Genomic DNA, 15600 nt, shown 5'->3' with positions numbered 1-15600 from the left:
AAATCTAGACTTGTGACAAGATGGTCAGAGTATTGTTTATAATAATTTTATTTGGAATGCACTGAAGCTTTTATCATGACTTAGAAGAGGATCAGTTTTTGTCAGTCTTCCATGTTTTCTTGAGGAAAATATAGTCTCTATTTTCATAGTGTAAAGTTTAATATCTTTCCAGAAGATCTACCTTATTGACTGTATTATTTATGTCTTCTATATCTTCATTTAGTTTTTGTCCACTTGATCTATTTTGTACTGAGAGTGGTATTTAAGCCTTCAATGGTTAATGTGTTTCTGTTGGTCTCCTTGATTCTGCTGTAGTTTCTGTTTTATAAAGATCATTGCTGTGCCATTTGGTAAATATTCATAATTATGTTTGTTGTGTTTTTTATGTGTTTTCTTTGATCTTATATTCTTTTAAGTTTTTTTGTGGAGGAGGAGTCTGTTTATGAAAGTTTATATTTTTGTTGTAGTGATAATCTTGGTATTTACACCTTTTAAAGATGCTTTGAGCCCACTCTTCTGTGTTTAACTTTTTAGTACTACTATGATAGTCTTTTGTGGTATTTTTTTTTTTACCACAACTTTAATAAGTTCACTATCAGTGAGTTTATTTTACTTTCCTCCTTTCCTTACTGTTGTCTTGAAGTTGTACTACTTTGTCAGAATATATATCATTTGTATGTTCTTCATGTATCCCTAGCCTTGTCTTTTTTTTTTTTTTTTTTTTTTTTTATTTGGTTGCACCGGGTCTTAGTTGCGGCACACATGTGGGATCTAGTTCCCCGGCCAGGGATCGAACCCAGACCCCCTGCGTTGGGAGCATGGAGTCTTAACCACTGTGCCACCAGGGAAGTCCCTAGCCTTGTCTTTTTAGTGTTGGAGATAATTATATTAAATGCTCACACTTCTGTCCTTTTGCCAAAGTTACTCATCTTTTGATTGTTTGAAACTAATCTTCTAGTAGATTGTTCAAGAAGTACCCATGGGTATAGCATTCCCTTGCATGTATAAAACGTTTGCAATAGCATTGATGCCTGAAGGATAGCTTGGATGGATTTTAAATATTTAGTTCATACTTTTTTTCCTTGAATTTCTTGGAAAGGCTGATCTATTTTTGCCTTGATTGCAGTTTGCTTTTAATAAGTCTGCTGCCAGTTTAATACTTACTATTGTATGTTATTTGTCCTTTTTGCCATGATCTCTTTAGGATTTTTTCCTTTATTAATAGTGTCTAATCATTTTACCAGGATATGTTTTAGAGTAGATCATTGTGTATCAGTTTTCCCAGATATCTGATGGGGCCCTTTTGATATATAAAATAAGCCTTTTATTTCCAGAAAGTTTTCTTGGTTTATTGTTTTAAAACGTTAGTTCTCTCTTCATGTGTGTTTTGAATTTAAACTATGGAGAAAGGAACTTCAGCAGTAAGCTATTTAATGAACAAAAAAAAATAAGTGGGAAAAAAAAGATGCAAAATTAGAGAGGGAAGATGTTGTTGAATATTTGGCAAGAGAAAAAGGCAAGAAAAGTTGACATTTGTACAGCCTTTGTCAAAGCAATAGGGTTGTTAGGATTGAGGTAAAATTGGGAAGTAGAGTCAAAGAAGTATTGGATAAAAACAGCAGCCTTCTTAGTTACGGTGGAATGGAAAAGTTCTGACAAGGATGATAATCAAAAGTCATGTCCTGGGGCTTCCCTGGTGGTGCAGTGGTTGAGAGTCCGCCTAACGATGCAGGGGACGTGGGTTCGTGCCCCAGTCCAGGAAGATCCCACATGCCGTGGCAGAGCGGCTGGGCCCGTGAGCCATGGCTTCTGAGCCTGCGCATCCGGAGCCTGTGCTCCGGAACGGGAGAGGCCACAGCAGTGAGAGGCCTGCGTACCTCAAAAAAAAAAAAAGTCATGTCCTGGATAGCCAATTGGGGACACAATTGATGTTCTCGAATGTTTTTATTTTGTTGGGTTTTGGGGGAAAAATTTCCCAAAATAATATTCATAGTGGGATCAAGCAATGTTTTTCTTTAAAAATAGCCCCATTGGGCTTCCCTGGTGGCGCAGTGGTTGAGAGTCCGCCTGCCGATGCAGGGGACATGGGTTCTTGCCCCGGTCCGGGAAGATCCCACAGCCGCGGAGCACTGGGCCCGTGAGCCATGGCCGCTGAGCCTGCGTGCCCGGAGCCTGTGCTCCACAATGGGAGAGGCCACAACAGTGAGAGGCCTGTGTAACGCAAAAAAAAAAAAAAAAAAAAAATAGCCCCATTGAGAGTCCGAATGGCCTATTGTAGATTATTTTGATTCTTCTCATCACTTTCCCTGTATTTTAATAGCATTTTGGCCATTTCTTGATAATTCATCTGATACTATCCAAATATAGAATTTTGAAGATTCTTGAAGTGTACACCCTTTACCTTCTTTCTTTCATGATTTTCAACATTTTTATTGAAAGAAAAACAATCCCAACTTCATCTGTGGAAAAATCTCATTTTAAAAAAATCTGGGATTTTTTAGGTACTTCTTTACATCATCTCTGTTTTAGTAAGATATTTTTAAAAATCTTTATTTTAGACAAAAGATTAAAGAAAATGCTTTAGTGCTAATATTGTACTTTGTACAAGAAATAGAAATCAAGTGTACTGGTTTGGTTAAAAAATTCTTTAAATTAAAATAGTATTACCAGAAATGATACTGAGTGATGGTTTTGCCAGTGAGTAGTACCATTCATTTGGCTGCATCTCCCAGTGTCACTAGTGAAGGAAGTTGAAGCACTTTAACTAAAATCAGGGTTTGTACCCATCTTTTTATTTATGGAAGGCCACCCCTTTGTTGATCAGAAGCATGTTGTTTTTTCACACAAAGCCTACATCCCTGCTCTTACCTGCAGCCTTTCTTGATGATTCTGATCTGCACTGATATCTGTTTCTAATTTCCTTTAGCTTCTAATGTGTATTTTACACACATGAGCACTCAAGTTTCACTTGTGTTGTCTTATATTCTGAACTAGAAAGAACTCCTTGAGACTTATAGGAAGGTATACTTCTCTTCCTTCTTTTGTATTCCTCACAGAACCTAGGTTAGTGTTCCTTTTGTAATAACCCTTCAAGAAATACTTTACTGACTTCTCAGGACATGAGGCCAATACCTCTCACTTAGTACCAGGACTAAGTGGTACTTGATTGTTCAGCTCCTTGACCCCATCATGCGCCGTGTGTTTCTGCCCCAAAGCTCCTGCTAAGTCGAAGGTGATGGCCCTCAGATAGAGAAGAACAGTTCTTCATGTCAACATCTGGAGTGATAAGTATACCATTGGAAACCTCTGATTTTTACAAACACGTGTTTGATTACTGGGACTTGTGCTAGACTGGAAGTCAGGAAACCAGGTTCTGGTCCCAGCTCTGACACTGAACAGAATTACAGTTTTCAGAAAATCGTTTAACCTATGTGGACTTTGGCTATTTACTGTATAAAATGTGGGACTCTAAGTGATCTCAAAAGTTCCTTCTTGCTGGAAAAGTCTGTGATTCTCTGAAAACATGTTTTCCAAGTACTTAATGCTTATTGCTGAAAGTAATGTTTCTTATACTGTTTCCAAAGTGTCTTGATTATTGTTGCATAGCTAAAGAAGTTAAAAAGTTTAAATTTAGAAAAAAAAAATAATGATCTGGGAGCAGGAATTGTAGCACCTGACCTGTATCTGGTGGCAAAATACTCACTTTCAGATTCCCTAGGATATCCATAGGGTAGGGTCATAAGCCTCATTAAAGCTGCTTGTTCACTGTTTGCTAGAAGGAATTCTAACATAATCCATTTATCAATCACAGTTACTTGTAAGATGGAGTGTGAATTTGTGTTTGTAAGAATTTTGCATGGTATGTGCAGATAATATGGTTACCATTTAGAGAGAGTATTTCCTTTGTCGAACATATATAGTCCTGGTAACATACCTCTGTATCTTATTATTTCCAGAGTAGCATTATATGGTCTTAGCTTGATGATACCATAATATTGCTAGATGGTACAGGTGGCAAGGCTACTTTCAAATATTTTGATATCATATGTATAGGGTTATACTGTAGATTAAATAACATGGTGGTGTTTACAGTCACTTAAAGTGTATAATAACATTCATGTTATTTTCTTTCTTCCTAGTGAGGTTCTGCTATATTTTTTCAGTTGAGTAAAAAGACTTTGAAAATTGTTCCTATGATTTTAGTTGTTTGAACTTTTTTTTTTTTTTTTTTTTTTTGCGGTATGCGGGCCTCTCACTGTTGTGGCCTCTCCCGTTGCGGAGCACAGGTTCCGGACGCGCAGGCTCAGCGGCCATGGCCCACAGGCTTAGTTGCCCTGCGGCATGTGGGATATTCCCAGACCAGGGCACGAACCCGTGTCCCCTGCATTGACAGGCAGATTCTTAACCACTGCACCACCAGGGAAGTCCAAGAATTCAATATTTTTGAGTCTTGGCATGAATATCAGTGTATTTTGGCCATATATGAGCTTTGGACACAAGGATAAGGAAAGAAAAAGGAAAGGGGGAAAAATAAGAACAGAAAGCACTTTTATTTTGCCTAGGGCCCCTCCAGGCAAATTGGTCAAATTGGTCAGTATGTCTCACAAGATTTGTTCTTACACACAGGCTCTCCAAGCAGTTAGTTCCTGAACAGTCTGCTTGTATCTTCTGGAGCTAAATGTCCTTGTTCTGAATCAGAAAGAAAATATAAAAAGAGGGGTTTTTACCTTCTCCTAATGCCAGGCAAAAAGTTGGTTAGAAGAAGCTTGAGACTCTTTGCATAACTTTGTATTATGTTGGCGATTCAGTGTAGAATCGTGAAGGGTGTGAACTCTGGAATCAGACTCCTCAGGTTTGAGTTCTGGCTTTATCTCTTCTTAGTTCTGTATTCTTAGCCACAGTATTTTACCTCTCTGTGCTTCAATTTCTCCCTCTAAAAATAATAGTACCTCACTCAAAGAGGGATTGTAAGGATCAGATGATTTAGACACGTGAAAGACTTAGACTAACATCAGGCGCACAGTAAGCCCTCAGTAAGTAAGAGCTAGAAAAACTTTTTTTTTTTTTTTTTTTTTTGTGGTACGCGGGCCTCTCACTGTTGTGGCCTCTCCCGTTGCGGAGCACAGGCTCCGGACACGCAGGTCCAGCGGCCATGGCTCACAGGCCCAGCCGCTCCACGGCACGTGGGATCTTCCCGGACTGGACACGAACCCATGTCCCCTGCATCGGCAGGCGGACTCTCAACCACTGCTCCACCAGGGAAGCCCTAGAAAAACATTTTTTTAAATTATTTTTTAAGCTTATGACAAAAGAACCCCTTATCTTATTTTTGCTCCCCCAGAATTGTTTAGATTTATGAAAAAGGACATTTGGTGTTCTGGTTAGATGTTAAGAAAATGGTAATGAATTGATTTAATAAGTGTAGTTCTCCCAGGTGGGTAGTTTGATGATAGGTCCCTTAAAAGTTGTAAGGAACAGAATGTTCAGGGTCTGTTTTCTATAAAAGGGAAAAAGAATTCACATTTTAGGAATGTATATGCTGTGTAAGTACAGGATGGTCTGTTTAACAAATCACCTGTCCCCAAGAATATAGTTCCCAAGAGAGTTAATGCTGTTGAAAAATTAGTGTTTGTTCATAATCAATACATGTTTGTTGATGCCTACTGGGTCCCACTGGTCATATTATTTAAATTTCTGAAGATCAGATGTATATATGACCAAACAATTGTTTATGACCAAAATATTTGATCATCCTAATTCACAAAGGGCTATATATGTTGTTGTTGTTTTTTCCAGTTAATATGGGAAAGTGGCATTTCTGAATTCTGAGTCAACTCATTGAGCTGTATAAATTGGTTGGATTAAGAGGTATGCCTGTTGTGGGACTGTTAAAAAACTATGGACCCCCAAGGGGATGTGCATGTAAGAATGGGATGATTGCTGGCAACCTCAACACTGTCTTTGAAATCAGTAGAATTTATAGTTAATGTAGAGCAAGGAGATGCTTTTGAATGTTAGATAGCTGTGTTTTATGTAGACACAGCTTACATGTAGTGAAACTTTTTATAATGTATCTGACGGTCAAATTATATCAGCTAACATTTTGTATCTGCTGTTAACAGATAGACCAAGCTCTGATAATGCTTGCCAGCATATTGCAAAGTCTTAAGCTCAGATTTGATTTAGGCAAAGAGGAAGCCTGTGAATTGGATGCAATTCAGATTATCCTCTTCCATTGCCTATTTATTTTGTTAAAGGACAGACACAAGTGAAGCACTTTCATATCATCTTGGAAATGAGAAAGAGAAGGTATTGTAGGTTTCTTTATATAATCTTTGAGAACTTGTGTCAAAAGGAAAAATTGGAAATTGACTGTAATTGGAAAAGTTTTGTTTTGTAGGTGAAGGTATTTTTAGTAAAGAAGCAATTGCTAGCCTATGTATCATTGAGGGAATTTCCCCCCAAAGCCTGGAAAGAATAGTAAGTCAGAGCCCAGCTGTCTTGGATTAAATAGGCTTTCACATATTGCTAGAAGAACCAGTTTGAAATAGAAGGGCAGGTCGTAGGGTCAAAATGCTAGTATCATTAGGAATACTGCTAAATATAACTCAGTATTTTGTTATGAATGTTTGAATTTATGGCGCCATTTAAGGGAGTCATAGACTTCGGTCTGATGGAGCAGTAGATGGAGTGAAGAGATAGTCATAACGGCACAGCTTTCTGCTTTTTCTTCATATGATGACTTCATAGATGTGTCTTTAAATATCTCACTCTCAATGAGTATTGAATATAAAGGGAAAGAAGGATAAAATTCCAGTAGGTAGTTGTGAGATTTAGGAGGAAAAAAAAACCCCCACATATAAAGCACATGTAAAACAATATATAAGATCAAACTGTATTTTTGAAAAATATATCTTCATGTTTATTCTAATAAACATCCTGTTTGAAAAGTAACCTGGCAGCTTTTAAAAGTCATATTCTTTTGTCTAGGCTGAATAGTGATAATGCACATGTGTCATCTGTGGCATTGTGTTACTGGCAAAAAGAAGGTAGGGAAGTTGAGGAGAAACAAAAAAAGTACTGTATAATAAAAGAATAAAAAGCACATATTTATATCAAAATGTAGTAGCAGCCATGAGGCTACATATAGGTTTTTAGTAGATATGAATGACTTTTGTGAACATAAACATGCTGCTTATTCATTCCATGCTTCATTCCCCTTTTGGCATGTAGTGATTTCCATTAGTCAATAAGCATTTAGTTAATTGTGAAGATTTCCACATTATGGTATCTTGTTGAAAGAATAGGAAAATATTATGTGCTATTCAAATAAGATAAATGCTGGCTTTTTTTTTTTTACATAAAAGCTTTTAAAGTTGCTGAATAAGTCTATATATTTTTCCTAGAGTTTTAAAAGTGTTTTCTAAATTGCCACTAAACAGAGTCACGAATAGTGACTATCTCCCTCCATTGTATAATTTCCATCAGTCTCTGATGAGAGTTTAAGACACATTTCTTGCTACAACAGGGTGTGCTAATTAAAAGGGTTTAATTGTATAAAATAGTCTAAATTATGATAAGGTGATTAGATTTTACAACAGGAAAATTTTAAGTTCTTGAAAAGTGAATCACATCTTGGGGTGTATGTGCATCTCTTCTCTAATGTGAATCTGCAAAGTGGCGGTAAAGGAGTAATGTGATTTAGTGGGTGGTCGCGTCTCAGTGGGCAATGACATCTGTCCAGATTAGCATCTTTTTTCTCTTCCAGCTCCATAATCTCTTGCAGCCCTTCTCCAGCTCACATTTTCCTGTCCAACATATCAAGTGTTGAGAAATGCTTCCATGTGAGCCATTCTGGCTGTTTGATACTTAGTTCCTGATTGATTGAGGAACAGAAAGGCAGCAGATTTGACTCTTGATGGGAAGAAGGTCCTTTATTTTTTCCATCAACTATGAGTCTATCACTCAGTTCTGCATAAACTGAGAGAACCAGGAACTGGTTGGATTAGGGTGTTAGCCATCAATCAACCAGTTTGCTTTTGGTACAGAAATGAGTAAATCATTTTCTTTCCAAATCTTCTCTTCTTCCTCCTATTCTCTTTTTGTCTATTCATTGAATCCTCATATACCCAGCTAGCCACATTGTTTTCAGTTATCTTTGATTCTGTCTCTAAACCCTCTTATGGCTCTGTTCTTTGTCTCCCTTCTTTGTTCACCAGTGCCCTAGTCCAGCCTCCCACTGTCTCTTGCCTGGACTAATGTCATATTCTCCTAAATGGACTCTCTGCTTTCATTTCCCCATTATGATGCTGCCAGTGCTGATAATATTATTCCTTGCCAAAAACCTTTGGTGACTTCTTTTTGCATACAAAAATTGTGTCCCAGCTTCTTAGCATGGTTTTCAAAGCTTCCTGTAAACTCATGCTAACCAGTTTTTTTTCTGGCTTGTGTTTCCAATAACCTCTTCACTCCCAGCACATACTGACCCAGCCCTGGTTTTCCTTGTTTTATCTCTTCTTCCCTATCTCCATTTGTGGAAATCTTAGATATTTTTCAAGGCCCAAATCAATATCATTTTGTTCTTTGAGTTACCCAATTAGGAAGTAACCTCCCCCTACTCTAAAATATTATTACATTTAAATCTGTTATACTTTTGTTGGAGTAGATGTTACCTCTAGATGTGCTTGTGTCATCTCTCCTTCCTCTGTGTGGGACGTATGGAAAAATCTCAGTCTTCTGGTCAGGCTGATTTAGGTTTGGATCGCAGCCTTGCCAGTTACTATAAGTTTAGTTGTTTTGCACAGAGCACCTAAACTCACTCATTGTGTTTTCTCATCCTCAAGGTATCTTAAAATAACTTGCTCTTAGTGTCATGAGGGTTAAATAATTTAACTTCTGTAAAGCACATAATGCCTTCGCATAGCAAGTATTCAATAATACACATTCATTTTTATTTTTCTTTCCTTTTTAGAATGTATGATTCTTGATATTTTATCATGCTTGGCGTCTGTTGAAAGGAATTTACTTCTATTTGTCCAATTATTACCATCAAGTCAAATCAGTGAAATTTTATTTAAGCCTATACTGTGCAGAAGACCTCAGAGTAGGTGCTGTCATGGATACAAAAATGTATATATCATTATTCTGGCCCCTTGTCCCATAGGATTTTACAGCCTATAAATGTGGATCCAAGGCATAAATAAAAGCTAAATACTTTGTACATTTTTAAAAGGTAAATCCATCTGAACACAAATGAAAACCCAATGAATTGCCTTGAGGTTAAAAGGATCTACGTACCAGAATAGAATTCAGGTATGAGTGGTGGATCTCGGAAGCGTGAGATGTGAATCCAGGAGGTGTGCTAGGAAGTGGAGAAGAGCACTTGGGGTATCCGTGGAGGGGTGCTGAATTGAAGACAAAGGCCCTTCCAGTGCAATTCACTGCAAAGAAGAGTTATCCCAGGGTGACCTTTAATCATTCCTTTCACCCATCCATTTGGAAAAACAAAGTGGTGTAAGACCTTACAAGCATCAGAAAGCAACGAGAGGGAAGTAAAGGTTTAATTAAATGCATAACTTGAGAATGTGGCATATATGGTTGCAAATCTGGCTAGGTAAAATAGGAAGTTGATTTTTGAGGCAGATCTGTTTGGCATAGGAAAGTTGTGATTTTTATGGTCATCAAAGGCTAATTTGTTTTTCATCTTTATTAGTTTAGTGCTTCAGATTAAGGCTATGGTTTACTGACTACCTGTGTCAAATTTGTTTTTCAGAGAGGCAGATGCTGAGACAGCATTAAGAGTGCAAGGGCTTTATTGAGGGAAGGGAGTAGAGTACCTATATAATAGAAAGACAAAAGGAGAGGAAACAGGTTTGAACAAGGAAAGCTTTCCGAATAGGATGTTGCAATGACACCTGTGAAAGGAAAGGAGACGAGAAGGATTGGGCAGGGAGAGCTCAGACTATGATACAGTTCTGAGAAAGTCTCAGCCAACCCATTAGGGAGCACCAGAGCAAAAGGGTTCCATTAGAAGAGTCTCCAATTGGGTAGAAATAGCCACACAGCATTCCCACCATGATCATTCTTTAGTAGGAACTGCCTGGGAGGAGTGTCACCTTGGCTCACATGCTGTGGCGGTTCCTAATGGCCCTGCCTCTGGAAGTTGTCAGATTATTGCCCTCCTCACAGGTGAAAGGCCATTTCTTTCTTTTTTTTTTTTTTAACATCTTTATTGGGGTATAATTGCTTTACAATGGTGTGTTAGTTTCTGCTTTATAACAAAGTGAATCAGTTATACATATACATATGTTCCCATATCTCTTCCCTCTTGCATCTCCCTCCCTCCCACCCTCCCTATCCCACCCCTCCAGGCGGTCACAAAGCACCGAGCTGATATCCCTGTGCTATGTGGCTGCTTCCCACTAGCTATCTACCTTACATTTGTTAGTGTATATATGTTCATGCCTCTCTCTCGCTTTGTCACAGCTCACCCTTCCCCCTCCCCATATCCTCAAGTCCATTCTCCAGTAGGTCTGCGTCTTTATTCCTGTCTTACCCCTATGTCCTTCATGACATTTTTTTTTCTTAAATTCCATATATATGTGTTAGCGTACGTTATTTGTCTTTCTCTTTCTGACTTACTTCACTCTGTATGACAGACTCTAGGTCTATCCACCTCATTAGAAATAGCTCAATTTTGTTTCTTTTTATGGCTGAGTAATATTCCATTGTATATATGTGCCACATCTTCTTTATCCATTCATCCGATGATGGGCACTTAGGTTGTTTCCCTCTCCGGGCTATTGTAAATAGAGCTGCAATGAACATTTTGGTACATGACTCTTTTTGAATTTTGGTTTTCTCAGGGTATATGCCCAGTAGTGGGATTGCTGGGTCATATGGTAGTTCTATTTGTAGTTTTTTAAGGAACCTCCACACTGTTCTCCATAGTGGCTGAACCAATTCGCATTCCCACCAGCAGTGCAAGAGTGTTCCCTTTTCTCCACACCCTCTCCAGCATTTATGGTTTCTAGATTTTTTGATGATGGCCATTCTGACTGGTGTGAGATGATATCTCATTGTAGTTTTGATTTGCATTTCTCTAATGATTAATGATGTTGAGCATTCTTTCATGTGTTTGTTGGCAGTCTGTATATCTTCTTTGGAGAAATGTCTATTTAGGTCTTCTGCCCATTTTTGGATTGGGTTGTTTGTTTTTTTGTTATTGAGCTGCATGAGCTGCTTGTAAATTTTGGAGATTAATCCTTTGTCAGTTGCTTCATTTGCAAATATTTTCTCCCATTCTGAGGGTTGTCTTTTGGTCTTGTTTATGGTTTCCTTTGCTTTGCAAAAGCTTTGAAGTTTCATTAGGTCCCATTTGTTTAGGCCATTTCTTTCTTGATGGGATTGTACCTCAGTGGCTACTACACTACCTTTTCAATAATAAAGTATTAAAATTGAAAGTCCTTGAAAGCATTAGTGAAGATTAGGTGTTTTTTGAGGGGGAGGGGACAGCTGAGAAATTCACTAAAACAATAAAATCTTTTGTAGAAGCTGAACTTAGTGACTGACTGTTGGCTGACTTGCATTATTTGGGTGTATCACATTATTTTTCATCTGTTAAATGTGTATAATGACACATCTCCCCTACCTACCTCACAGAGTTGTAAAAAACCAAACAAAACTAAACCATAGTACATATCTAAGAGGGATGAGAGAAAAATGAGAGTAGCATGTGGAAATGTGAGAGGCAGTACAGTATGATCGAAAGATCTATGATTAAAGTAAAGAGAAGTGGTCAAGGCTGTTCTTCTATTCATGGAGAAAGGAAATGGTTACTAAATTCAGAAAAGTTGCATAAGAAGAAAATCATTTAAAATGCATTAGGGATCTAGATATTTAAATTTTCCTAGGTCTAGTCTTATTATAATACAAATAATAACCCCCTACCTGATCTTGATGATCTTGAGATTCCTACTATAGGCTTGTCTAAAACTAGGGTTATTATATGTATTTATCCTTAAAGTGAAAACTATTAATGAGTTGTTATTTTTTATTTCACAGAAAAAAGGTGATAATATAAAAAAAGTTAACTGAGACTAAGTCTTAGCTCAAGGACATACAAAAAACAGGACCTAGACTGCAAACCCTACTGTAGATTGGGTTTTCTGCTTAAACTTATTTTTGACTTCAACAAAATTTCAGAAATGGACAGAACCACAAATTCTATACTGTATTAAAAAAAAATAGACAACACCAACAGTGAAAAGTCTAATATCAAGAACAAGACAAATATGCCCACTCTCACCATTTTTATTCAATATAGTACTGGAAGTCCTAGCCAGAGTAATTAGGCAAGAAAAAGAGATAAAAGACATCTAAATTGGAAAGGAAGAAGTAAAATGGTCCCTGTCAATGACATTATATAGAGAAAACCCTGAAGACTCCACAAAAAAATTGTTCAAATAAATGAATTCAGTAAAGGTGCAGGATACAAAATCAATTGACAAAAATCAGTTGCATTTCTATACCCTAACAACGAGCTATTGGAAAGAGAAATTAAAACAATTCCATTTACAATAGCATCAAAAAGAATAAAATATTTAGCAATAAATTTAGCCAAGAACTTGAAAGATCTGTACACTAAACTCCACAAAACACTGATGAAAGAAATTCAAGAAGACGCAAATAAATGGCAAGATACTCCATGCTCATGGATTAGAAGAATATTGTTAAACTGTCCATACTACCCAAAGCAATCTAAAGATTCAGTTCAGTCCCTTTCAAAATTCCAATGGCATTTTTCACAGAAGTAGAAAAACAATCCAAAAATTTCTGTGAACCATAAAGGGCCCCAAGTAGCCAAAGCAATCCTGCAAAGAACAAAACCACCAGAGGCATCACACTTTTTGATTTCAAACTATATTACAAAGCTATAGTAATCAAAACAGTATGTTACTGACATAAAAAAAGACACAGACCAATTGAGCAGATTAGAGACCCTGGAAATAAACTCACACATATATGGTCAATTTTTGACAAAGGAGCCAAGAATATACATGGGGCAAGATTAGTCTCTTAAATAAATGGTGTTGGGAAAACTGGACATCCACATGGCAAAGAATAAAATTGGACACCCCTTTGTCTTACACCTTACACAAAAATTAACTGAAAATGGATTAAAGCCTTGAACATAAAGCTTGAAACCATAAAGCTCCTAGAAGAAAACATAGGCAGTATGCTTTTTGCCATTGGTCTTAGCAGTGTCTTTCTACATATGTCTCCTCAGGCAAGGGGAACAAAGCAAAAATAAACAAGTGGGATGACATCAAACTTAAAAGCTTCTGCACAGCGAGGAAACCATCAACAAAATGAAAAGACAACCTACTGAATGGGATAAGATATTTGCAAATTATATATTCGATAAAGGGTTAGTATCCAAAATATATAAAGAAGTCATACTACCCAATTAGCAAAACAAAATAAGACAATTTAAAAATTGAGCAGAGGACCTGAACATTTTTCCAAAGAAGAAATCCAGATGGCTGACAGGTACATTAAAAGGTGTTCGACATCACTAATTATAAAGGAAATGCAAATCAAAACCATAATGAGATATCAACTCACACCTGTGAACAAGGCTTTTATCAAAAAGACAAAAAATAATAATTGCTGTGAGGTTGTGGAGAAAAGGGAACGCTTGGTTACTGTTGGTGGAAATGTAAACTGGTACAGCTACTATGGAAAACAACATGGAGGTTGCTCAAAAAATTAAAAATAGAACTACCATATGATCCATCAGTCTAACTTCTTGGTATATTTCCACAGGGAACAAAATCATTATCTCAAAGAGATCTGTACTCCCGTGTTCACTGCAGCATTATTCAAATTAGTTAGTGTATTCTGAGTCAAATGGTTAGTGCATGTTTCCTTTACTATATTGTTAGCTTCTTGTCTTTATATTAAATGTAGATCCTGCATTGCCCTTCAAAGTTGGAGTGACGCAGCACTACCTTGAGGCCCATAGCTCAGTGATGACCAAGAGGGCCTTAAAGTTCTCCTCAGCTTGACTAAACTTTAGACAGGTTTCCTCCTGACCGTAAGCTCCTGTCCTCCCTTTTCTTACAGCATTTACTTAAGAAACTTTGAAATTATAAATTCTTTCTCTGCTTCTTTGAGATGTGAATCTTCTCCCAGCCTCTTGCCAGTTTTACAACCCAGGAATGTCTTTCTCAAGGACCTCCAGGACCTGGGAGTCATCCCTTTAAAATGTAATCTTTATTAAAAAGTGTTCTCCTATCTCTACAGTCTTTGAGGTGGGGATAGGAGTCTAAGCACCAATTAGCAAACGTGGATAACCCAGTCATGTTGACCTGTATCCCCTTAGTGTTCTCCAGTACTCTTCACTAGCTCAGCCTCAGCTCTTAAAAACTTTCCCAACTTTTGTTTCAGTGGAGTTGAGATCAGTCACTCTTCGCTATTACAGTAGTCTTGAGTACTTTCTTATCTGTTTAACTTGTCTAGTGCCTTTGAGTTTGGTTGTGATTGAGATGAGGATTCTGGAGTCAGACTCTGGCTCCATTTTACTACACAAGTCACAATGTCACTGACTGAGCTTCAGTTTGCTTACAAGTAAAATGGAGATAATGGTACCTTCCTACAGGATATCTGTTCATCGGGTCGATGAACATTAAGCTCTTATCATGCTCTCTGGTATCGATACATATGAGGCATAATCCATATTTTAGCCATAAAACATCCATAAATTTTAGGTCTTTTTTTTTTTGGTTAATCTACATGAAAAACATCTTGATAGTTTTTTTAATAGTAAACTGTTGTAGTGTATTTAAAATATGTTTCCGTTTGCTATCAATATGTATATTCTCAGGATATCTACTTTGCAAAGTGAAGTCTATTTAGTTTTCAAAATAAATAAAGATAAAAATGCATCATAAATAGTGAAAATAAGCAACCAGTTATACATCTGATCCTGAAGTGCAATTACTTTGGGCAGTTACTCCTGAGGCCATCTTGAGAAATAGCATCTGTGAGTGAGAGACAAAACTGAAATATCATGTTTTCAGACATTCCAGCAAGCTATGTTCTCCAACACGTGAAGGAAGCTGTGCTGTTTATATTTTGAAATTCAAAATATCTCCTACTTAGGCTATCCTGAAACCAAAAAATTAAACTAAAATTTAATTTTCTTTTAATAGATATCTTTTAAAATACCAGTTGTAATACTCTATTGTCTTAAAGCTGCATCATGAAATGTTGCCTTATTCTCTAAATTTTAAAGAAACACACGTGAAACAACACATTTTAAAAGTTTAAACTGCTTTCTTTTCCAGGGGGTGGGGGGAGGAGCATGGTAACATATAACAGGGAAGTACTATATTCTGACTACATGTCAGAATAAATGTCTATTCGTAACTGTTCCCAATTCGATGTATGCTCTATCTGTAAAACTACTTCTCCCCTCCCTTCTCTCTCTCCAAAAGTAATCTGAGAAAAATTCACTTGAATTGCTATCTGACTTTTAACAATCTATATTCTGTTTGGAAACCCAGCTTGCAATTCTGACTGACTTACAAAGATAAC

General features: G+C 37.1%; 1 protein-coding gene across 5 annotated transcripts in view; it reads left to right on the top strand.

Moving 5' to 3' along the window:
* VRK2 (VRK serine/threonine kinase 2) overlaps positions 1-15600 on the top strand; it is a 125222-nt gene that overhangs the window by 81650 nt on the left and 27972 nt on the right. The window lies entirely within an intron of this gene.

Source organism: Monodon monoceros, unplaced genomic scaffold, assembly GCF_005190385.1.
Source record: "Monodon monoceros isolate NGI ecotype Baffin Bay Population unplaced genomic scaffold, NGI_Narwhal_1 Super_Scaffold_19, whole genome shotgun sequence".
Classification (NCBI taxonomy): domain Eukaryota; kingdom Metazoa; phylum Chordata; class Mammalia; order Artiodactyla; family Monodontidae; genus Monodon; species Monodon monoceros.
This window is presented reverse-complemented; position numbering and strand designations above follow the sequence as displayed.